This window comes from Chiroxiphia lanceolata, chromosome 1, assembly GCF_009829145.1.
Source record: "Chiroxiphia lanceolata isolate bChiLan1 chromosome 1, bChiLan1.pri, whole genome shotgun sequence".
NCBI classification, from domain to species: Eukaryota; Metazoa; Chordata; class Aves; order Passeriformes; family Pipridae; genus Chiroxiphia; species Chiroxiphia lanceolata.
Window position 1 is genome coordinate 110,208,613 of NC_045637.1, and position 24,200 is coordinate 110,232,812.

Genomic DNA, 24,200 nt, shown 5'->3' on the forward strand with positions numbered 1-24,200 from the left:
GCACATCTTTATCTTGTGCATTTTATTCTCATATTTTTTTCCAACATCCTCTTGAAACTAGCAGATACTTTCATTGTTTGAGTGGAACTTTGTTTTTCTTTAGTTTTGCACTTCTGTGGTAACATTAGGGTTCTCATGTTATGATTTAATCACCTTGGTTTTCTGGTAAAAGACTGCTGTATTCACTGGTCCTTCTCAAATTCATTAAATAAATTCAAATGTTACCATTTCATTATCATATGTTGCTGATATTTGGGAATAGCAATGACTTTTAAAATTCTTCAGTAGCTTCTGGGATTTCTGTTTGAGAATTTTTTTTCTCAAATAGTTGACCTTTACCCTATGGAAACATTATTGCAAAACAGTGCTTGCCAATGTGTTTGTTTCATTGGTGAGGCAAAAAGCTACTAGTGGTTTCTTTTACAACAACAGGGCTTCAAATCTCACCTCACTGGATCAGCTTGTAAGGTCACCAATACTGCATGTGTACCATGTTTGTGTTGCCTCTTCCTCTATTATGGTCTCAATGCTTTACACATGTCTAAGGTTGAAAACAGATGTGGTAGGATACTCTGTGGTTTTTAATACTCTCTTGAGTTAATACCTTTAAAGGTTAGCATATTACAAGCTACTTTTACCTTCCCAAAATCATTGGGTTTCTCTGGGAAGTCAGCAACTAGCTGTATGTGATACCACAATGAAAACCAACTTCCTTTTTGTATGTTTGTATTATCTGCTAATGAGATGGGGTTAACTGTAATGGATTACCACACTTTCTACCAGGAATTCCTCATATCACATTCCTGAGTATCATCAGCTCTGATACTGATTTTTGAGCCTGGATGGCAGACCTGATACTCGTCAGCTACAAGGTTCACTACTAACAGCATTCTCAACACCCAAGCCTACCTGGTGGCTTCCAAAATATAATGACTATTTTTATCTATGCAGGAGGGCTGAATAAGCCTTACCAGTATCTAACTTTTTTTTCAGGGACTATTGTGCCGCTTATGTAATTTTGAGATTATGTAAAATTATTTATTTTTATGTGTATGTCAGTGTTCAAACTATTGCTTATTCTAATGGAATAGATAGTGTGTAAAGCAGGTGCTGTACTGGTTGAATTACTTTTGTCTGTTCTAGATATAACATGTCAGGAGAAATCCCATTTTCTTCAAATATATCCATCAGCTTGGACTCAAGATTTATGGTTTTTTGTCACATAGGTAGACTCACTGTTTCAGCAGCAAGCATTGGCTTTTATGTTGCATATTCTGAAGATTCAGCCTGTATACTCAGGATGTCTTTTGCATCCTGATTAGAATTCACAATGTCTTGAAGCTATTATCATCATTCCACAGTGTAATTTTCATTTGGCTTTGCTTGATTACATGGGTTTTTTCCATTTCTTGCTAAATGGATGCCTGGCACATTTATCATTATCCCACTATCTTGCACTTAATTTCCTCTTTGTTTGTGTACTTGAGTTCACTTTTAATGCTAATCTGAGCTTTACAAACTATTTATTCCGACTTGCATTTCATTAATGTCAAATATGTGCAAAACCCCATCCTCTGAGTCACTGTTTGGTCTCTTCGTGTTTTTCTTTTCAAACTGTAAGCTCTGGAATAATGCTTCTTTTGCCATATTTATTATTTATGATCCACTATGCAGCAAATTTTTAAAGAGTTTTCTCTTTAAGATCTTTTTATCTTGATTTTATTTGTCTCCTCAGCTTATGTATATGCTTTATATACTTTTGCTTGTCCATAAACTTTACTTTTATTTAGCCTCTCATCTTGCTTGTGTTTTTTCTCAAATCACATGTGTCTGCTCTCCTTAGGTCACGGTCGCAATAACACTTCAAACCAATTCCATAAACTGGTACTGCTCCTGAAAGATGCAGCCCCTTTACAGGAAAAAAATTTCCAGCAGAGATGCAGCTGAAGAATGGGAAGGCACTGGTGCTGGCTGATGCTTACTGAAGGAAGCACAGAGCTCTGAACAAGAAAAGCTTTTCTGCTGATTCAATTCTTCCAGCAAAAGCAGCATCACATAAGTTCTTCTAAAACAAAACAAATAAAGAAACAAACAAACCACCCCAAAACAACCAAAACCCCAAAAACATAAACCCAGAAAAAAAATCAATGAAAACTATTCACATTTTTAATTTTCAAGTGCTCAGTCAGTCAACTTGCAAGAATCTGCGTGTTCTGATATTCAAGTAAAAGCAATGACAGCTTTATAAAAAACACTATTTAAATGAGAAAAGATGTTGTACAGGCAGCATTATGTAGACACTTCATCGATCCTTGTAAAGGACTTGCAGCATTACTTAGTCCATGCTGTTATGAAAGGGTGAGAAATAAGGCCAGTAACATCAGCTACCAGCAGGGGGAACAAAAAGAGGAAACAACACTTCCTCTTTTTGGACTTTCTTCTTAAGTCCATGCCACAGCTATTTGGAAACACAGCCATGGGGTATGTTTTAGTGATTTTTTTTTTCCCTCAGAACTTTTCTTAATGCCTGTAGGAATTAGTTTGTTCTCTGAGATTAAAATTGTCTATCCCCACAATCATAGCTGCAATTGAGATCTTCAGCTGGCAAACTGAACAGAGGTTTCTGAAACTGGTTTCAAATGCTTTTAAAGCAATATTGTATTCTTTGATTGCTTTACAAGGGACTATACAGAAGGTTCTAGGGACAGCCAGTCCCTAGGAATATGCAAGAAAAACAACAGCATGCTCACTGAAAAGTACATTTGAAAAGTCCTGTATTTTAGCAGGGCAGAAATAAAAAGTTTCTTCTAGAGATGTAGTCAGAGAAGCAAAATTGAGAATGAATATGATAATATCATGTGATAATCAAGAAGAGAGAGGAAATGAAGAAGATAATGGAAATGGAAAGAGAGCAGAGAAATCTAGGAAACTTTTTGAAAGTATCTGGTAATTGCCTCGATTCCTACCTTCAGAATTCCTATGTGGAGGAATTGAGCTGGTGGTAAGAATGCAATGGATTATGCTTATGTTCACTATAGCACCACACAACAAAAAAATTCATCAGGAGGATTTGAAGCAGCAGAAACAACAGCTACCACATCATACAACCAGTGCACAGACACACACCTTCCATGCAAGGGGCTGACACTCCCATAGCCCCAATTTCTCTCTTCTACATACTGTGTTTGTGTATGAATAGTCCATGTGATTGCCATTTCTCCCACTGTAAAGGACTTCTGCTCACTCTAACAAGACTCTCTTCAGTCTCAGCACTACGTCTCAAATTCTTGTTTCTTACAGACATGACAGGTCAATTGGTTCTTCTTAATAAGAACTCTATAATCATGCAGACTTGTTTCTCTCTATTGTTTGTGCAGATATTCACTTTTATACTTCTTGGTTTTCCCTCTGCCTGCAGATAATTTCCTCCTTCTCTTTTTTTCAGCATCTGATTTTCTTCTTGGGCTGGATTCCAAGGTGTCCCTGTTCCGTGTCTTCCTCTGTTTCTGTGGAATTGAAAACTCTCTTTTTTTTTATCCCTTACCAGGCTGTCTTTGCTTCCCCCCTCCCCCCCCCCCCCCCCCCCCCCCCGCTTCTCATTTACAGTATGTAAACACAGAGCAAACTCTTGTTCCTCAAAACTACCTCTCCTTCACTATACAGACCATGACTCCTCACTGCTGTCTTGAGCTTATGTTACATGTTATAACAAACTCCCAGATGCTGCTTTGAGGCTCTATCCATCGTTTACAGCCTCAGAGTCTTGTTTCCTCTCTTGTGCAACTCCTGTCACACAGACCTGACTCCACAGTTAGCTGTTCCAGGATTAATCAGAAAACTACCCTTTCTTAAAGCCTCCAGATTTAGCTTGCTCACTTTCTAACCCCAGGGTCACATGTATACGCGACCAGGCACAAAGGGAGCAATGGGAGGACTCAGGTGGGTGAGGGTGAGTACTGAGGGTGAGGAGAGGAAGACACCAACCTTTTTAATGATAGCAAGGTGTTAGACTTCCTAGCAGTAACACGAATCCTCCTAGGGAGGGTTTAGATGAGATTACCGAGATGATTTAAGAGTGCAATGTTACCAAAGGGATGGTCCTGTTCCTCCCCGTCTAACGGTTTCAATTCATCCTTTGTGCTCACTCCTGATACTTCTGTGATCTTATGGTGAATCAGTTCAGTTCATTAATTGTGCAGAAAATGGACAATTAAAAAATACAATTAGTTGTATGTGAGGTTAGTACACTGAATCACTCACTGAGGAACCCTAAGCAGCACAGTCAGTCTCTGGGAAAAACAGGAGTGCCTGGCTCCTCCATCAGAGAAGTCGGGAAAACAGCCCACTCCTTTTGGCAACAGCATGAAGGTTTTAAGTTGACTCACGTGCCCCATCTAACTTAGTCACTAGCAGGGGATTTGCTCTAAAGACAACGCCTGCTCGGCAGGCGGCTGCCTGCGAATCCTCTGTCGTCCTTGCAACATTTCTCCTCTCTTTTCTGCCACCTAAAAACATGCATCTCCATCTGGGATTCTCTTTGTTTGCATCTGCGAAGGGTTGGATCGCTTCTTTTTGTGGGTTATTCAGGGTCAAACCCTGAATCCATTTACACTCGCTGGTTATTCCACACTTCCGAAATCCTGTCACCACCAGCACGACTGCAACATTTTTTTTGTCTTACCAGCTGTAACCTTGAACACAACTCTGTTCTTCCCTTGCCGTTAGACAAAAATAATCAAACCCTCCTCCAACAAATAGTTTTGAGAGCTGCAGATAGAAGGACTTGTGATTTCTTCTGTGCTTGTCTTTTTTTTTTTTTTTTTTTTTTAATTTGTCACAGAATTCCAGAATTGTTGGGGTTGGAAGGGACCTCTGGAGGTCAGCCAGTCCACCCCCCTGCCAAGGCAGGGTCACCTCGAGCAGATGACACAGGAACGCGTCCAGGTGGGTTTGGAATGTCTGCAGAGAGGGAGATCCCACAACCTCCCCGGGCAGCCTGTTCCAGTGCTCTGCCACCCTCAACGTAAAGTTTTTCCTCATGTTGAAGTGTTTTAGTTTATGGCCACTGCTCCTCGTCCTGTTGCGGGGCACCACTGAAAAGAGTGGAAAAGAAATTGGACTGGAGCTTTTCTCTTTAGGTGGGACAATAATAATAAATCTTTTCCTTGGGGGATTTTCTGGCGTTTAATACATTGGCATTCATTCTCGCCCCCTCCGCCTTCCCAACGGGACCAGGTGGCTTGGCGTGGCCCAGAAGCGGGGGGAGCAGTGCCGGGCAGCGCTGACCGCGGCCCCTTCAGCCCGGTCCGCACAGCAACAAACCTCTCCGGCGGCGCAGATCCCCCCACCCCGCGCCTCGCCCAGCCCGTCCCGCGGCAGGGGGCCGGTTGCCGAGCGACGCTCGGCCCCTCCTCCGCGGCAGGGCTGGGCCATGAGGTAATGGCCTCCGGGGGGCGGGAAAGGGAGCGCTGCGATTACCGAGCCAGCGGCCGCCGAGGTGGCCGCCGGCGGCATTCCCTCCCTCCCGCCCCTTCCTGCTGCCCCGCCGGCGGCGGGCGGCGCCGCAACCCCCGAGGTGTCCGCGCCGCCCCGCCTCCGGAGGAGGCTGCGCGGCCCGAGCAGCCCCGCGCCCGGCAAAGGCGGAGGAGAGCGGCCGCAGCCGCCCCACGTGCGCTGCCGCCCGGCGGGAGGGCTCCGCGGCGGTCCTCGGGCGCCGCTGGAGAGCAGGGAGCTGGAGCGGCGGCGGCCCGGCCGGAGAGCCCCGGGAGGAGGGCACATGAGGCGCCGGCAGGAGGAGGGAGAAGCAGCAGCAGCAGCTAGCCAGCCACTGCAGCCCCTGCGCTCTGCCCGCTCCGCACGCCGCGGCCTCTCAGCGGCGCGGGCCGGGGGCGAGCCGTGAGGGGGGAAGCAGCCCGGAGGTGGCCGCCGCCGGCAGCGCGGCTCCCCCGGCCCGCGGGGGCGCCGCCGCCCGCGCCCCGCCGCCCGGGGGGCCCGGAGCGGGGTGAGTGCGCGGCGTAGGGCGGCGGTAACGGGGCGGGCGCGGGGGCGCGGCGCGGGCGGGGATGCGCCGCGGGAACCGGCGCGGCCGCCTCTGCCCCCGCTCGCCCCCAGGTGAGCGAGCGGTGCGGGGGGCAGCGGGGCTCTGGCGGCCGCGGTGCGCGGGAGAGGCCTGCGGCGTTCGCCGGGCAGCGAAACGGGTGGGTGAGCAAGGTGCAGCCGCTCCTCCTCCTCGGGCCCCTCGACCTTCACAGCCGGCTGGCTCGGGGGCGGGCGCTGCACCGGTCCCTGCTGCCTGCGCTCTTTTTGTCCCTTCCCCTCGAAGGAAAGAGGCAGATGGGCGTAATTGTGTACCGAAGGTCAAGTATCGCTTCAAAATTGTGCCTCTGAATTATTTGCAGGTAAACTGCTGCTGTTGTCGCTTAGAAGGACCCCCGTGTGCAAAAGTAGTTTTCCTAGCCATCGCGGGGGGACCTGCAAAGACTGCCTCGGTTTCTTCGGCGTTGGGGATTAGGGATAGCTTTTGGCAGTATTCCACTGTTAAAATGACTAAAATATTCCATTATAGCTGTTAGCAAGTTTGAGATCTTAGTGTCTGCTTTGGTTTGCAGCTGACGATTTTGAACCTTCATCTTTAGATGAGCTTATTTTCAGGTAAAATTAGGGAATAGTAGGAAATGTCCAAAAGTTGCAACATTTGTTAAAGTCAGAACCCAGGCTTCATGTTCTCCCTCTTTTTGGGAGAAAGTCTCTGTGTGGACACTTTTTTCTGCCTTGCAATCTGTAACCTTATTTGAACCTTTCAGTCCTCTGAGATTAAATCGTGGGTGTAATGGTTTTTGCAATCAGGAAAGCAACAGCAAAAAGCCAAAAAAAACCCCCAAGCTAAAACAAAACCAAACAACAGTTAGGATGACCAGTTTGCCATATGTGTGTGTTTTACTGCTGTGTGTTAAACAGTTGCATGTACTGTAAGCATTGCTCTGGCTTCTACCCGTGCTGGAACTGATCCGTGTTTAAACATTAGGGCTCTTTTGGAGTTACCATAAGAAGCTTGGAGGAGAGAGTATTGTCTCCAAGCCCAGGGACCATATTCACAAAGCTATGCCTTCTCTGAGTCACTGTAAGCTGTTTTAACTGAGCCAGAGCAACCTGTGATGACAATAAGAAAATTATATTAAGCCATGATTATAGGTTACTTCTCTGTTTTTTCAATGAGCATCATTATAAGGGAGGAAAACCAGAATGGTAAAAATGCTAATGAGAGGCAAGAGTTTTCAGCTTTTAATGTGAATTAGTGAGTGAAGGACTAGATGGCTGTATGAATAGATAAAATGGATAGAACTTAAATTTCCCTTGAAGTAAAACAAAAGTTTCTGTCAGTTTCATGAATGAACTCCCACTTGCCAGCAGCTTTAACTGCGTGATGGACGACAGTAGTAGAAAGAAGTAGGATCTCTCTGGATCTAGTGCAAAACCAAAAAAACCTTAACCAGACAAAAATCTTCCATTCAACACATCTTTTGTTCAGTTACGAATGAGAAGTTCATAACAGAACTTGGTACCTGTTCTAGAGCACTGGGTAGCACACCAGTATGCTGAAGAAGCATTAATCTTGTTAGGCACATATGTTTATATATGTGCTGTTCCATGTTAGATATGTGTGTGCATAAAATCTCAGTGAAATATCAGGTTGTTGCTGCAGCCTCTGAGCATCTGACTGGTTTAATCCAGAGCCCTGACTAATGAAGCAGTACCAGCATGTCATCTGCAAGTTTTGCCATGTATATTTATGGACTTTAACTTGGCACTCAGTCGGTTTGTGGAACACAGGTGGGAGTAAGTGAACTTACGTGTACCAGAGAGCAAGATCAGATTGGAAAGATTTGCCTGGAAGTCTTGGGAACTCCTGTTGTTCCTCTCACGCCTGAGCTCCTTGATGCTTCACACATTCTGTCTCCTGTAACAGATTACCAGCTGCTTTTGTAGAAGTAATTTGATCCTAATCTTTCCATGTGCTCTGAGGATTTTATTTATGCTCTAGCCAATCTACTTTGGGATAGAATAATGAGATTAGTATCGCAAAAATTAGTTCAGGTTAAGTATTTTTACTTTAAATGTGTGCTTGATCAATACTGTTGTTTCTTACTGTTGTCATTATAATGCAGAAAAGGAAAAATGCTAAAAGTTCCCACTGTATCTACTGTGATAGACTGCAAGCTACTTTTTTTTTTTTTTCAAGTATCTCCGTAGAAGGAATTCTCAGAATGAGTGCTGTTGAGGCAGCATCTGCTGAAAGCTACTTTCTAAAAGCTGTACATGTTTTTCTTTGTAACAATGTCCTATGTTGCTTAGAATTTTCCTTGAGAGAGGGGAGATAATTAAGGGGGAGGGCAGTATATGAGTTATATTTGTTTGAAATCTATTTATTTCTGCAGTCCTTAAAATTTTCTTGATTTCCAGAATAGGGGTGGTTTAGTACTCCTGCTAGAAACAGAAGTAGCATTTCTGGAACATGATTTGTTTTGACTTGTCTGGATGTAGTGCTTTTTGAGTGATATTCAAGTCAAAGTTGGTGGAGTGTTTCTTGTTAGTTTGCAGAAAACTGTGTGTTCTTTGTTTAAAATTTTGAAAGGATATCTTTCCCTGCGCCTCAGTAAAAATGAGTGCCTCCTCTAATAAGTCTCCAATATTACGCTGAGCACTTAATTGGTATATTTTTGAATAACCCCATTTTAACTCTTACAAAACTCCTGTTTGGTTTCACAGAGTGGTTATTTCACAATACTTCCATATTAATGCAAGAACAGACAGACTGGTATAACTGGTCTGTAAGCTATCGGAAGTCCTGATAACTACAACATGGAATTAGCAGCTGTGTTTTAGCCTGTTGGTCAGAGAAATCTTGTTGATAGGTAGGCTGTTTTCCTTTTCTCCAGATGTACCTGGCAGTTCTGTCTCTGTAGGAAGCTTAGTGTTGCCACCAAGTTCAAGGTTAAAGAGTAAATACATTTGAATTGCATGTAAAGTGACCAAAGGCATACTGGTATCTTCCCATGTGATGGTCATGTTGTTCCTGTTTCTGCTGGGAATGAGATTGTCACTTGTGTGCTGCATAAGGGCTATGAAAAGGAACAGATTCCAGTAGTGACTACACACTAAGTGGCTTTAAGAGTTACTATAAAAACATAGTAAGTAGAACTGCTTTCTAGTCACTAAATGACAGCAATTGCATGTTAGTTGTAGGCAGCTCGGTTAATGTATGAAGCTGCGTAATGGTGGAACTGTAAAACTGGTCTGTGATCCACAGTGCCTGTGCTGTCAAGGTATGTTTCTCTGGTCACATTTGTATCATTAAAACTACTTGAGCAATGCCCTTGCCACCTTGGAATGCTACACCTGTATGGAGGGCTCAATTTTGTGGATTCAGTTGTGGGATCAGTGCTACTTGGAGAGATAAAAATCTTGAGAATGAACTTCCTGTTAACATAGGCTTTCCAAGATACCAGTTGGTGTCTGATTCAAAGCCTTCCTGCTTACTCTGTGGTTTGACTGAGATAGCTGCAAGTTTACAAGCACTTATTTTACTTTGTTGTGAATAATGCGATGTCTCCTAAATAAATTTCGTGAGTTCACCGCTACTATTCTTTGTCTAAAACTGCCCTTTATCTGAACTTTGATTCATCAGTATTTCTGGTTTTATTGGAGTCTATTGATTATGGTGCAAAAAGTCATGCTATATAGTCATCCTGCTTATGGTTGACCAGCTAAGAGGCTTATTGATAGTACAAACAGATTAGCTCTGAGATAATTCTTAGATGCAATTATGTTGGCAGATTTGCTTTATTAAATCGGTGAGTGGCTGTACTGGAGTTGATTCTTTGCCTTATCTTACAGTTCTTCTGGATGGGATTGTTTAACCTTGCAGTCCATTAGATGCTGAAAACCCAGATGACACTGCTCTCCCCAACTGTTGTATTTCCTTGGGTGCATTTTTGTTAAGTATTCTGATTAATATGTTAGAGCCCTGTTGGTTTTTACTTGCATTTATAGCAGAAGTTCAGAACATTGCAGCAGTCCGACTACTAGAAAGAAGGAAGGAAATGTGAGAAGAGCTTGGTTTAGAAGCTCTTGCAAAGTTTCATTATTGGCTTGTTTTGACATTAGACCATATTGCTGCCCAGCAGAGCAAATTTTCCCATTGCAATGGATTCGCTCTTATATCCCCTTCTGTATTGTGGTGCTGGGAATTGGGTCCTTGACTCAGGCAAGAGCTGTTTTTAAGGTTAATTTTCAATCGGATTGTTCTCTGGGCAACTGAGAAGCTGTTAGCAGTGAGGCAAAGGAAGCAATAGTAGTGAGTGGATGAGACTTTGGTGTCAAGAGAGAAAGTCTACAGTGAACATAAGCTGAATTTGAAACTGCTGCACTCCAAGCTCTGATATAACCAACCCCTGGTTGTGTGTTGGTAGATGAGATGCTAATGCTGAGGCTGGCGATAACCTACTGCATATTTATGTGCTTATGGCGTGTCCTTGACTCCCAGCGCCTGTATGAACAGAAGAGAGAAATACTGAGTAATTGCTGTTCTTAGGCTGTACACAGACATTGTCCTTTATGATAGCAACTGAGAATATTCATAAGAATAAATCTGAATATTTTCAGTTTGGTAACTTTTGGTTCCGTCTGCGTTTCTGAGTGTTCTTACCTGAGCAAGATGCCCACAAATTGGAGTCTTTATTGTGAATAACACAATCCTCAAAACTTAATGCGTAAACCAGTATGATTTTAGTTTTATAATCTAAAATATTTATTTATATTTATCCACATGGTCTATATTATATATTTGGAACGGCTTTCCCTTTTTAAAACTCGTACAAAATAAGGATGGCTTTTTTTTCCTTGTGATTTGTAGCATCAACAGGTAAATGTTTTTCTTCGTAGGCTGTAAGACCAGAAAGACTGTGTGATCTAGTCTGATTATCAAAAGTATGTGCTTTTTCTGTGTGTGCTTATAATCACTCTGGGGACAAATTATCCAGGTATTTTTCATTATATGTTGCTCTTCTAGTAAAATATCCATATGAAAATAGCTCATGCTTTTTTATCTTATTTTTTTCTTTTTTTTAAATGTCTCTTATATGATGCGTTCTGAAGGGTTTGAAAAGTAGAAGTGAGAGGTTTTATTAAGTCTTAATAAATATGCATTTGTTTTTCTCTACTGCTTTTGATTTATAAATCTCTTGTAACTTTGCAGGGGAGTCTAAAAATACCTTCAAGTTTTAATGTGTATTAAAACAGGTAAAGAATCTTTCCTTGCTTTCTTTTTGTAGACCCCTTGAGGAGATCAGTGAATGCCAGGATGAAAATGACTGGTGTAGAGCAAAAATGCAAAAAAAACCCCAGAAATACAAAGTGATTACAAGTTTATATTTCTGGAATTTTGCAGGCAATGTGTTGTAAAAGAACAGAGTAGACTTCATGATCCTGTGTGAAGGTAGGAGCTCTGTAGAGAGGGTGCCACTTTGTGTTTGGTGAATCAAAGCACGGTTAATGTTGGAAGGGATTTCTGGAGGTCATCTGGTCCAACCTCCCTGCTCAAGCAAGGTCATCCTAGAGCACACTGCAAATTGCACATGTATGTGTCCCAGCAGCTTCTGAATATCTCCAAGGGTGGAAACTTCACTGCTTCCCTGGGCAACCTCTGCCAGTGCCTGATCACCCTCACAGATTAAAGGTGTTTCTGGATGTTCAGAGGGAACTGCCTGTGTTTCAGGCTGCACCCATCTCCTCTGATCCTGTCTCTGGGAATCACTGTGAAGAGCCTGGCTCTGTCCTCTGTGCACCCTCCCTGCAGGTATTTATGCACACTGATGAGATCTCCCCAATCCTTCTTGTCTCCAGGCTGATCAGTCCTAGTTCTCAGCCTCTCCTCATAGGAGAAATGCTCTGGTCTCCCTTCTTTGTGTAAGTGGCCATTCACTGTACTCTCTCTAGTATGTCCATCTTTCTCTTGTACTGGAGAGCCCAGAACTGAACACAGTATCCAAGGTGTGGCCTCACTAGTGCTGAGCAGAGGGGAGGGATCACCTCTCATCCAGTTTCCCAGTTAAAGGAAAAAATGTATGAACCCCCTGCTCTGCTACATAATAATTCCAGTGCTTCAAACAAAACATGGAAAAACTGCTTATCATTAATTTTCAATGAAGTTTAAAATAATGCTGAGTTGTCCCATCTTTTAATAGAAACCAAAGGTTAGGAAAATATTCATGCAGTGGAAACATTTATAGTCTAGAGGGGAATAATGAAAACTGTGGATACATTGAATTAGTTACATGCGCCTCTTTGAAGACCTTAGTTGACTGCTGTAAATTGAAATCAATCAGTGCACTTTTGTATTGTATGTTCACATAAATTCTAAATTTCATCCTTTGAAAGGCAGGTGCTGGTAATGTCATATTGGACTCTAATTTCTTGCAAATCGGGACTCTGCATGAATTATGGTCTGACAGAAGCCATAACTTGGTGCCCTAAAGGATACTGAAATGCAATTTTTGTTTCAAGAGAGAGATTTTTTAAAAGTCGCATCTATGTCTGCTGCTTGTGGGAAATGAAGACTTTTACACTTACTGTCCTCTTTAATGTTTACTGAAGTGGAGCTTTTGTTACTAACAACACAGCCTGTCCCAGAAAGCCTAGTTTCACTATCAGATAATGCACATTTGCATGCTTTGCAAGGGAGCACCAGACACTCCTCTGCAGTAAGCAGAAACCTTGCAGTTCAAATCTGTGCAAACCTATTCCCCAGTGATACCTGTAAATTTAGCAGAACTGGAAGACATTGGAACAATGTCCTTAGACTGTCCTTTAAACCTGTCTTAAATAAAATTTCTTTGCAGCCACATCTGATCATATTAGCTGTTTCTGAGGAGGTATTAAGCACTGTTGTTGTAAAGTGATGAGGAGCAAATCAATCTTTCTGGTAACGTGATTTCTTGTGATAGATTTTCTGTACTCACAAATTGCACTGCCTTCAGAAAGGAATGGTAGGCTTCCATTGTATTTGGGTAATACTGCAGTAATGATCACTTCCTGAAATTTATGGAGGGGGTGTTTGCCAAGTGTTTACCAAAAACATTACCTTCTTGGAGCCTTTGGTCCTGTAATGAATTCCACAAACCTGCATGTGTGAAGGTCATAGCAAGATCAGTCCTTTATGGCTGTATTTCCTGAGAATCACGTGCTGTTGTCAGGTGGCAGATGAGCATGCTACAGCTTGACCCAGTGATTTGTGACTGACCTGAGAGCCACAGATTTCCAGTATAAGGCAATCCCAACTGAAAGTGCTTTTTCTGATTGTCTGAAATGTTTAAAACCTTTGATTACTTGTGTATTTGTTCACTAGAATTTTATTTGGTAACAGCTTTCTTGAAAGCTGTCTTTTGGCAAGACATCAAAAGCTGTTAGAATGAAAGGTCTGAGAAAGGTTAAATATTGCACTTTTCTGACAGAGTACTTTGTCCCAAAGTCCAAAGAGCTCTCTACTGTCATGCTATTGGTTGTATGTTATGCTATCACTTTTTCTGCAGAGGACATTGATTTCTCCATGACATTCACTTGTACTGCTTTTATCTACTAAATGAGATTTCATTTAGGAACTGTTGTACCTCAGGCAAATGCAACTTTCCTAAATACTTTGCCCTTTTGCATTGCAAAAGCTGCAAAACATTCAATGTGAACTTCTAATGAACTGAGTTTAAGCATTCACAGGTCACAAAAAGCAGTCTTCTCTTACTTTGCAGTGGATGAAGGGGAGCAGCAAGATCAAAAGATTTGACTGAGGTAATTCAGGAATTGGTGCCAGTACTAGAATTAAATCCATTTCTTGTGAGTCTCTCTTAAAAGACTGTCAGTCTCTTGGGATCAATGGATTGGCACACTCTGTAGCTGTGTAGGACCTGATAGGGTAGAGTACGTGAAGTAGGTAGCTGCCTCAGTAGACATATATGCTATGCCTACACCTTTTTTTCCCTACATGACTAACATTGTTAGTATACATTATTAGTCCTCTTACAAAAGGAAAACTCCAGGTGGGCCAGAAGACTCTCCTTTCCCTGAAGAGTGTATGACTTGCTCAAGTAATTTGAGTGCATTTTACAGAAATTTTAAAGACACGTCTGGCAGATGGGTTGTGCAGGACAAGACAGCGCTACTATTGCAATAGCTATTTTAGTGATATTTCTATGTTCTTTTTGCCTTCAGTAAAACTGCTGGACTATTAATCTAATCCTAGGGCATTGCTGTGAAAAAAGATCAGTGTTCAAAAGTGGAGTCAGGGATTTCACAGGCTGGGAACAGAGCACTTCCAAGACACACAGTCATCTCACTTTGCTCGCTGGTGAATGTTAAAGATAAGTCAGAATCAGTTTCTTGAGCCTGACTTAGTAACATCCGCCCTGTAAGAGTAAACACTGCACCCATTTTGTACTATTTATCAACTTCCAGAGGACACCTGCTGTATGTTGACATAAAGGAAAAAAATGGAAGGTTTTCTTATTCATGTTGCTCTGTACTATTATACTGAATAGCAGGAAAGAGAGGAGGGAAATATGATTTTTGTCTTGGAAAAAAGGAATCTTTTCTGGTTTGTTCCTGGGGGTATTTCTGTCTTTAAAAAAAACAAATTTAGGCAACTCTTTTGTGGGATGAGTAATGTATTAAATCTAGAAGCATTTGTGTGTAAAAGCAAAGGTCATAACCAAGTGTAATTTGAAGGTGATAAACATAGAATTAACAGTTCACGGTAGTTACTTAACTAATGAAGAGCTTCTTAGCTGTGGTGAAAAAGGCAGATTGAGATCACTGCACATTGGGTATGGATGCTGAATATGAGAATGGATTTCTTAAATTTGACATGCACGATTTTATGATCTTATTTCATTCTTTGAGGGATATTTTGTATCTTATTCCTGTTCCCAAATTGTTGTTGATGAGACCTGATGACAGAAAATTTATCATAATGATAGGACCTTAAATGATACACACAGAGAATCTGTGGATGCCCTGTTCCTGGAAGTGTTCAAGGCTTGATTGGACAGGGCTTTGAGCAACCTGGTGTAGTGAAAGGTGTCCCCACCCATTGCAAAGGATTGGATTAGCTGATCTTTAAAATCCCTTCCAACCCAAAGTATTTTGTGACTCTACGAAATGTGGCTGTAAATTTTTTTTTAATATCATAAAGTGGTATGAAATACATTGTGTTGATCTATATGAATATTTACAGTAAGAATTAAGAACTGGAATCAATTTCTTTTATTTGCTAAAGTAAAGATGATGCTTCCTTAAAAAAATTTCACATGACTTGTCAACTGGTATTTAGACAGATTCAGTTCAAGTAGGCAAAATTGTACTTCAAATTAGTCCTTATTGTTTATTGTAATAATTTTTTTCCTTTTAAAAAATCTTGGGATTAAAGCTGACCTTTCTTTCCTTCAACCAACTAATAATGGATTATTATGGACTAAATGGATTATTTCCTGGATTTGTAAATCTAGCACAGCGCTGCTCTTCCAGCAAGCATGAATTCAGCAAGAACATAACTGTTTCTTGGCTCTTCTGTTTCCAGTTAGCTTCTCAGCATCAGTCTCCTACAGCTATTGAATTGGTCTGGGCAAACAAACCTCAGCTCTTTGTAACTGCAGAGGAGGCCTTTGCTGTTAAGTCTTGGGTTAGTCCTTGTGTAGGATCTGTAAATTCTGGCTCTGGGCACTCACCTAGTGGATTTCCTCACCCCTCTGGTGTCACGATTAAGCGCACACACTAGTTAGTGGAAGTATTGATGGTTTGAGTCTCACCAGGGATTGCTGTTCTCATGGCAGTGAAGCTTGGAAGATAGCATTGCAACACCAATATTTGAAAATCCTCACAGCTGAAGCCGACACAGTGCCTTGGTTTACTGGTTTGACTCCGCCATCCCCTTGGCTTAGCCTTTCCAATCAGGTTGCGTTCCTGATCACATTGATGTGGAGTGGTGGAAGAACCAGTGTCTCTGGGAGGAAAAAGAAGCGACAGGGATATGTGGCTTCAGTGTAAGTGTGCAGTAGGGTGGGAGTGTGCTCTCAGGACAGCCTACACTAATATTAGCTGGAGGTGATTGGGAAAGTGTGTGCCTGAAGGCTCTGCTTTTACAACCAGATTAACCTGGTCTCACAGTTTGCCATCTCTGGTGGGGTTAGTCCTGCCTTGTCACCAGCTGTGTGTTGTACTGCTTTGTCCACAGATCTTTCATAGTGACTGTTACCCATTGGGAAATAAGTCAGGGAGGCAAATTGGAAAAACGTGGTTTGAAAAATTTGTTTTATTTCTTTGGGTTTACTTTTTTACTAGTTTATCTTTCTTAAGGAGTTAGATGAATGGTGGAGATGGCACAAAGGCAATGCAGGAATGTGCAGGCAAGGCCAATTGGTGTTTTGTTTGCTTTAGTGTATATACCACACCTTGTATTTAACATACATGCTCCGGGTTATATAGGTGCCTTTAAAAATAACAGTTAATGTTATAAAAATTGTATGATTTCTTAGTTGTGTGGGAGTTTTTGTTGTGTGGTTTGTTGGAGTCTTTTTTGTTTTGTTTTGTTTTGGGTACTTTTTATTTGTTTGTTTCTAAATGAAAGAAAGCCGCCAACATCATTTTAGTAATCTTGATTAGCAGAATTGCGTGGGGAGGATTGTTTCTGTTATCTGGTAAATTAGCACTAATTACCTTGTCAAGAAGGCTGAGAGGAAATTCCTAAATGCACCTAGGAGCAAGCCTATTGTTTTGATCCTATGACCAGCAGGAATAACTTGGAGATAAAGACATGATATAATGTTGTAGCAGGAGAAATGAGTAAGAGGAAATAGGAGGGGCTGCCTAGTCAGGAAAATGATCAGTTTGTAACATGACTTGTTATAGCAGATTTACTTCTGTGTTCTCTTCTTTGTTCCTCAGAGCTTTCCTGGAGAAGGTAAGCAAGCAGCAGTTATAATGTGGGCAATGAAAGTTTTTTGGGTGTTTTTCGTAGTTAGCGAACCCTTAAGACTGAACAGCTGTAAAATACTTATTAAGATATCAGGAAAGCATGAACAGGGCTTCTAGCACTGATGTGAATCCTACAACAGGTAATTAAATTCTCTTCTGAATGGGAACTGGTGGTTCCTGATTGTCCTGATTTCTAACTGGAAACTATTGTTTGTTTTGTGATAGAAAACATATACAGCTGTGTGCCAACTTGTAACTCCGTGTATGTGAAGTTAAGAATGGACTTTGGGAGGGACTGTTTTGGACAATGCATTGTTAAATAGTCAGTTACCACCAGAAAAGTGAAAGGATTTTGGGATCTCAGTATATTAAGGCATTGCTTTTAAGGGCACTGAAGACGTTTGCAAGTGTCTTTTATGAATTCTGACATTTTGGCAAATCTTCTACTTTGTCTCCCTGCTTTTTTTTTGTTTGTTTGTTTGTTTTGTTGGTATTTTTAAGCATACTTTGTCTCTGGCTTTGTTTTATATGCCAAGTATTGCAGAGTTTCCTTTATTCCTCATTTAAGAGCTCCAAGAGAGAAATTGGCAATCTCCTTTCTTTTTTTTTTTTTTTCTTCAAGCTTTAAGTTAATACTTTATAAAGTTCTTGGTATGAAGAGCATTTGAAAGAGAAAAATTAGCAAACAAGATTAAATAGAAATGATAAAATGCATATGAGTTCTTATTTAAGATTTAGCTCTTAAAGAAAACCCAAACCCAAATAATTACTTCATAAATTTCTTTTCTAAATATTTTTTCACAGAAGATACCAGGAAATTGCTGTGGTGGCCAAAAGAAGTTATGCTACCTAACTAAGCTAACATGTCTAACAAAAACTTCATAAAGTGCCTGCTAAAATTGACCTAAAAAAAGGCATTTCTGAACTAGAGGATCCAGTAACATTTTGGAGAATAGATTTTAATAGAAGTTGGAAGCATATTTACAGATGTAAAAGCCTATCAATTATGAGAAGCAGAATACCGCCCTGTAACTTGGGAATGGTTCCTTGATTAAAGTCCAAACCATGAAGATGTGGATTATTGATTTTAAAGGGTTTGGTTGGTTGCTTACTTCTTGTATCTTGAGGGTTATCTTTGCTCCTTTGGGAATGAATTGCAGGAGACAAGAAAATGAGTGGAGATTTAGTGTAGTTTGCCATTTACACTCTAGAACAGCAAAATCATATTTGAGTCACAGGGGTTAAACATGTTGTTACTTGTTGCTTTTTGTGCAAAGATCCCCCTTAGCCTGTCTGAAGTGAAAAAGGTGGAGAAGGAGAAAGGAATACAGTGATTTGGGTGGATGGATGTGTTTTGAGGGTGGGGGAGTAGAATTTGGAAGGATCTATTACATTATAAGACATGATGTTTGGTCCAAAATGGCCAGTATTTTGTCTTGGGAGCCTATATTGACCTCTGAGTTTCTTACTTTTAAATTAAAAACAGAACAAAAAAGCCTAAATCACTGCTATTGGATAAAGTATCACAACCTGGCTGAATATAGGTGGTATGTACATTATCTCAGCTGTGGAGGTAGAAGAGTCTGGAATCCTTGACAGCGTCTGGAATCTTCGACAACCTCAAATGTGTCTTTGAAGTACAGTCTCTTGGATCTTGCACTCTGCAGTATAGGGACCATGTCAAAATGCCAGCAGCTGCTTCCACATTTGTAGTGCTGATGATTTGACCTTCAGGTTAAGAGATCTCACTGAGGTCTGCCCACTGTATGTTTGCTTTACCCTGTTTGAAGCTTCTGGAATGGCATACTTCCAAATGACCACAAAGCAAATGAAAGCATGAAATAACTCTGTCTTCTGCAGTTGCAAGTGGCTCTTTTAATACTTAAGCACTGACGCTTCCACTTTTTCATTGTGCCCTGGGGTATGATACGTTGTGGTAAAGTACATGTCCTTCTTAAATGAGAAGAAGGTAGGAAAGGAGGAAAAACGGATCTCTTGGCAACACTGACACTGAACATGAACAAGTTACCATTTGCACCTAGAAGGGTGGGTTTGCAAATGGGGAAGTTTGCTTGGGAGGTGTTGTAAACAGGAGGGCAAATTTAGTCTGTTAACCTGTTTCAGCTCAGTGCTGGTAAATGCAGCTGAGCATAGTGGCGTTTTCTTGGGTATTTTGTCCAAGTTTTGCTTCTTGTTTAGGGAGTATGCCCAACTCAGTACAAAGCTGCAGTAATGTGAGAGTGCTATCCGTTTGTGTTAACTCTTCTTTGATACTTATTCAAGATGGGGATATTAAGTAGCACAGATTTAGCGATAGGGATATAGGTAATTACTACATGGTGTGTGCTTCAAGGGTTTGAGCTAAGTTTAGCCAAGTCACTTTCACTGGAGCCTATGACCTCTTTATATAAATGCTAGCTGGCGTGAATCAAACTGTAACTCTGAATATGAAGGGTATGTAAAGTAGGGGACTGTCTCATCAACCAAGCTACATTGTGGTTTGGAAAGCCTCTAGTCTACTTTATAACTCTGCGATCTGATGTTATTTATGAGCTCTGTGATTAGTTTACCATGTTATAACTACTCACCCATCCACCCCCAATCTTCTACAGACTGTGTGCAGCAGTACTGTCAGAGACATACTTCCAGAGAGATGGGAATCAGGCCAAGTAGGAATTATTGCAGGTTGTGGTAACTGCGTTCTATGACTTTACTTTGCAGTTATACAATGTTTGCATTGTGTCGTTGTCCTCTGACAACCTTATTTGCCTTACACCATAGCCTGTAGCTTCCTGAATAGAAAAATACAGGTTCTGTCAGGACAGCTGCTTTATAGAGGCACATGTTTAAATACTCAGGAAGAGAAAACTGTTTGCTGGATAAATTACAAATTGCTGAGAGGAAGGATGTAGCATGCAGCTGGGCTAGAAAGCGTGCAGGTTAAGATTCCTGATCAGTAGCTTGATCTCATGAGTAGAGTAAGGCTGAGCACATGTAAATTTATGCAGATATGGTTGTATTGAATGAAATAGTGCAGATAGCTAGGGTCTGTCTCTTTGAAATGTGGGATGTATCAACACACTTGTAAGGACTCCTTGTCTTTACCTGCTTTCTGTCACCTGGGGCTTGGAGCTACAGCATGTAGCACCAGAGATAAAGGGAAAAGAAGTTTGGGCCTTGAGCAAGTGAGGAGACAAAATCTGGGGACAACAGTAGTTTATGTGCCCACTCCAAGCCAGAAGTTAAGGGCTGATGAACACAGGAGAACTTTGCAAATTGTTTGTGCCCCTGAGAGATCACGCTTGTTTTGTGAACAGTGGCCTTTTCTGCCAAGTTGAGGGGAGTCATGTGTCTTATATGTAGTTACTGTATCTGTTACACAAGCAACGGCACAGCAACAGTCGACTTCTTTAGTGCGTCTGATGTCAAATTTATTTTTAAAAAGCAGTGTAATTCATTGCTGGTGCCAGCCCAGATATTTGCTACAGCCACTGTCAACACTTGTGGCACAGCTGTTGCTGCCATTGCACAGTGAACTCCCCAGTTGCAGTGTAAGGTGGGAATGAAGGGGGTTTGCCTTATCTGCAGTCAGAAATCTACAGCACGCCCACATAAATACAGCTTTCTATAGGTGGTTGTGTTGTACAGTTTTTGGAATTAAGAATTCATGATCAAGCTGATGTTGTTTGCGGCTGTACCTTTTCTATCAAGAGGCTCTTTTGCTGCAGGTTTTTGTTTCTCCTCTGACAGTTCTTGCTGATGTTTAGAATTTTTTTGAAAAAGGTGGAACAATTTTCCTTGTTTCTTAAAATATACCTTTATTCATAGTTAACTCAGAAATAAGAGCACGTGTGTAGTTTAATAGTCTGATTATGAGACTTGATTTAAAAAAGCTACCTAAAATTTACCTTGATCTTACAGCTCTGAGAGAAGTTACTGGTCAGATAGAGGGCTAGTAGGAGGAGTAAGGCAGATAACTTATGCATGACTGTAAGTATGTTTGTCACAGCCAGATTGATTACTGTAACTGGTTTGCTCTAGCGTGTTTTCCTTTCTCAGACTTTGGTGCTTTTATACAAAACTAAAAAGTAACTTGCTCTGTATTTTCTTTTTTCCTTTGTTATTCAGTGATGTGGTACAAATTAAGAGTGATTATCTGTTAAATGTCTCTTATTTTAAAGTGGGCCAACATTGTTGGACAGTGTGGGAATTTACAAAGTATTGCCTTTCTCTGCTTTTGGGTTTGTCTCCCCTCTCTCCCTCATGAGAAATCAGAATGAAAACGTTTTCTGATGAGGATGTTAGCGTCACATTGGCATTTTAGAGTAGTCTGATTAAATGGGTTGTTCTTGGAATTTGGAGCTCAGTATTCAGTCTGTTGTTACTGTGGATACAGCAATTTGCTATAATAGCCACCTCTTCGTGCTTTGCTAGTGACTAAACATGCCTTTCATGGGCCTACCTCCACATGTTACAATAAATAATAAAGTGAACTCATGCCCATTTACTACTGGAAGCTACCTCCTTTTTTTATAGATGAAACAGTAAAGGGGGCAGAGTGTGGACTGAAGTGTAATGAAAATCTCAGGTACCTCACCCCCATGCAAACATTGCTTTTTTTGTTCTCACCTTCACGCAGTTGCATCCTTTGGGCATGGGAAATCGCAGACATTTCCCTAAAACATCTGTGTGACAAATACCTGTTAATGCCCAATTCTGACTCTGTGTGAACTAAAACATATTTTCGTGTCCTGAGTTCTGTGCTCTTCTGCCTTCTTTTTTTTTTTTTCTCTTTAAAATATGGGTTTTCTCCTCTATAAACCAGTGCATTTGAATGTGTTTAAAAGAAAGCTGGTAGAAACATCTGTTTATTAGTAAAATAAATGGACAGGAATGAAGGTAGTCCATGAGTTTAGTGGGAGAAAAAAACCCAAACACCACCTCTGTAGTATAGTTAAGTGCAGTTAAGCATTTTATGTGTCTAACCCTGCATCACTGAGATTTGCAGTTATTTTCTTGAGGAGCTTCATTTTATGGAATAAGGAGTGCTCTGCTAAATTGGAATTTAATGAAAGGAGCAGGAGGAAATCCTACGGGAATCCTATGGAATCGGTGACTGTTGAACTGCTTGAAATGCAAGGATTTCAACTTGCGTTCTGTGTTTGTTCTTTAGAGAAATGCAAATTGAGTTTAGAATGAATGGTGTCCAACCTTTGAGTGTTTCTGCACTTTGCCTGGGTTGGGGGCCAGAGTCAAGAGTGGTCACATGAGTCTGTGCTGAGACCATTAGGCTAGGGACACCAGCTGTGCTATTATTAGGGGTTTTAAACTCTGTGGCAGATGTTCTTAGGCTCTCTTCCAGCCCTCACATATGGTGCAGTGGAATACATGGAAAAAGAAATGCCTGAGAAATTGTTTTTCCATTCAACAAACAGATTTTTTTTCTTTTTTTTTTTCCCCCTCATGTAGCTGGACAAGATATTTGTGTTAACTTCAGTGTATTAAAAACCAGTCTGAAGTGTTTGAAACAAGAAGAAAAAATGTGTTCATATGAGAACAAATACAATTGCTTTGCCTGAGAAGGAGGACTTGCGGGGTTAACAGGGACTCAAGTTTAGAAGTGCACGTGTTTTGCCATTCAAGTATTTGTTTTCTATTTTCATGAACACTACTATTTTGACAGGGCCCTTGTGGTATTACTTTTTGTGTATGTATTTAATGCAAAGCTGTTCCTGCAAAGATTTTGAATGTTCTTGGTAAGACACAAGAGTAGATGTAATATACATAGAGCAAAGAGGTATTAATAATGAGATTAAAGTCTGCTGATTATATCTGATTATGTTATGGTGATACAGCACAGAGCATGAAGAAAAGCAGGTTTTTTCTTCCGTGATGACACAAAGAAAGAGTGTGTCTCTGGTTTTGAATGTGTAATTTGTGTCCCCCCTGGAAGTCAGTTAGCCAGTTTAAATATCCTTAAAATATAAACCACAAGCTGCTTAGTATTCTGTGAACTTCTCATATGCTCTGTGTTGTTCAAAATGCAAAAGGGAGGTATCTACCGGGAAGATGCAAGTCTGGCTAAATGGCAGACCAAAAGTATCTAAGGACCTGAAGAATGCAAACTATTTATAATAGGTAACAAGTATGTCTCTCTATCTCCTGTGTTGTGGGTTTTTTAGCCATGTGTGTTGTTGCTAAGCAGAACAACAAATGTTTAAACGATTCCCTATACATCATCTCTTCCGTTCTGTCATTAAAGTGCGTGGTGATTTTTTTGAGTTAAACCAGCTGAGATTGTGCATGAGTTGCCCTGTGTTAAGCACAAAGGGAAGAAAATGCAACACTTGATAAGTTTTTATTTTTATATATCCATCTCTCAGCTTCCTAACACTAATCAGACAGCTCTCTCATACATAGCTTTTTAGAATGATTAAAGAGAATAGTACCCAAATTAAACAGTCAAACATACATTTCTTATTGAGGCTCTCATGCCTTTTGCATGGATTTTCCCTGTGCATGTTCCTTTCTGGATGTTACAGGTACAGACCATAAGATTGATCAGAAAATCTGAATACTCATTCTTTGCATTGTTTTATCTGACACTAAGAAAACAGTGCTGGTGACCTAATAGTTGGGTTTTTTATTCTTAAATCAGAGAACTGGAATTTTAATCAAATGCTACGACCCCGGCATATTCCTGGTAAGGGATACATGTCTAGGTCTAGTCTGAATGTGATTCCCTTTTTGATCCCCCTATCCCCAAACTTTCAGCCTTTCTATCTTCTAGTAATGGTGTAATACTTCCTAATACTTTAAACCCTTGGAGAGCCAGGTAGTTGTTCAGGCTCCACAATATGGTGTGAAAGAACTAAGTGCGTCTGTGTACTGCACTGTGAAGAGCAGTGGGATGTGACCCAAGAAGTCTTTGGTGGTTGATATGGGTGAGTGCTGCTTTACAGCTCAGACCTAATCATTTGAGAAAACTGCTGTGTGCTTGCACCCCAGGTGAACTGGACCATGTGCTAAAACTCAGGTGTTGATAACTCAGGTTGGTAGCACTGAGTAATCAATTGCTAAATGAGTAAGATTGTGACAGTCCACACAGTCACATAGCTCCTATGAAAAGAACAGTTTCTCCTGTGTTACTGAGATTACAGTGTGGGATCCAGAGAAAATTTAAG

At 41.1% G+C, this 24,200-nt stretch overlaps 1 protein-coding gene across 2 annotated transcripts in view; it reads left to right on the forward strand.

Moving 5' to 3' along the window:
* The first annotated feature begins 5,954 nt into the window (after nt 1-5,954).
* TRAK1 (trafficking kinesin protein 1) overlaps nt 5,955-24,200 on the forward strand; it is a 129,840-nt gene continuing 111,594 nt past the window's right edge. Inside the window, exon 1 of one of the 2 annotated variants that reach the window (XM_032687700.1) lies at nt 5,955-6,001. The gene's annotated coding sequence lies outside the window, so the exon portion shown is untranslated. Of the gene's footprint in view, nt 6,002-6,175; nt 6,198-24,200 lie in introns of those variants that run through there. The other variant, XM_032687727.1, reaches the window with a different exon arrangement.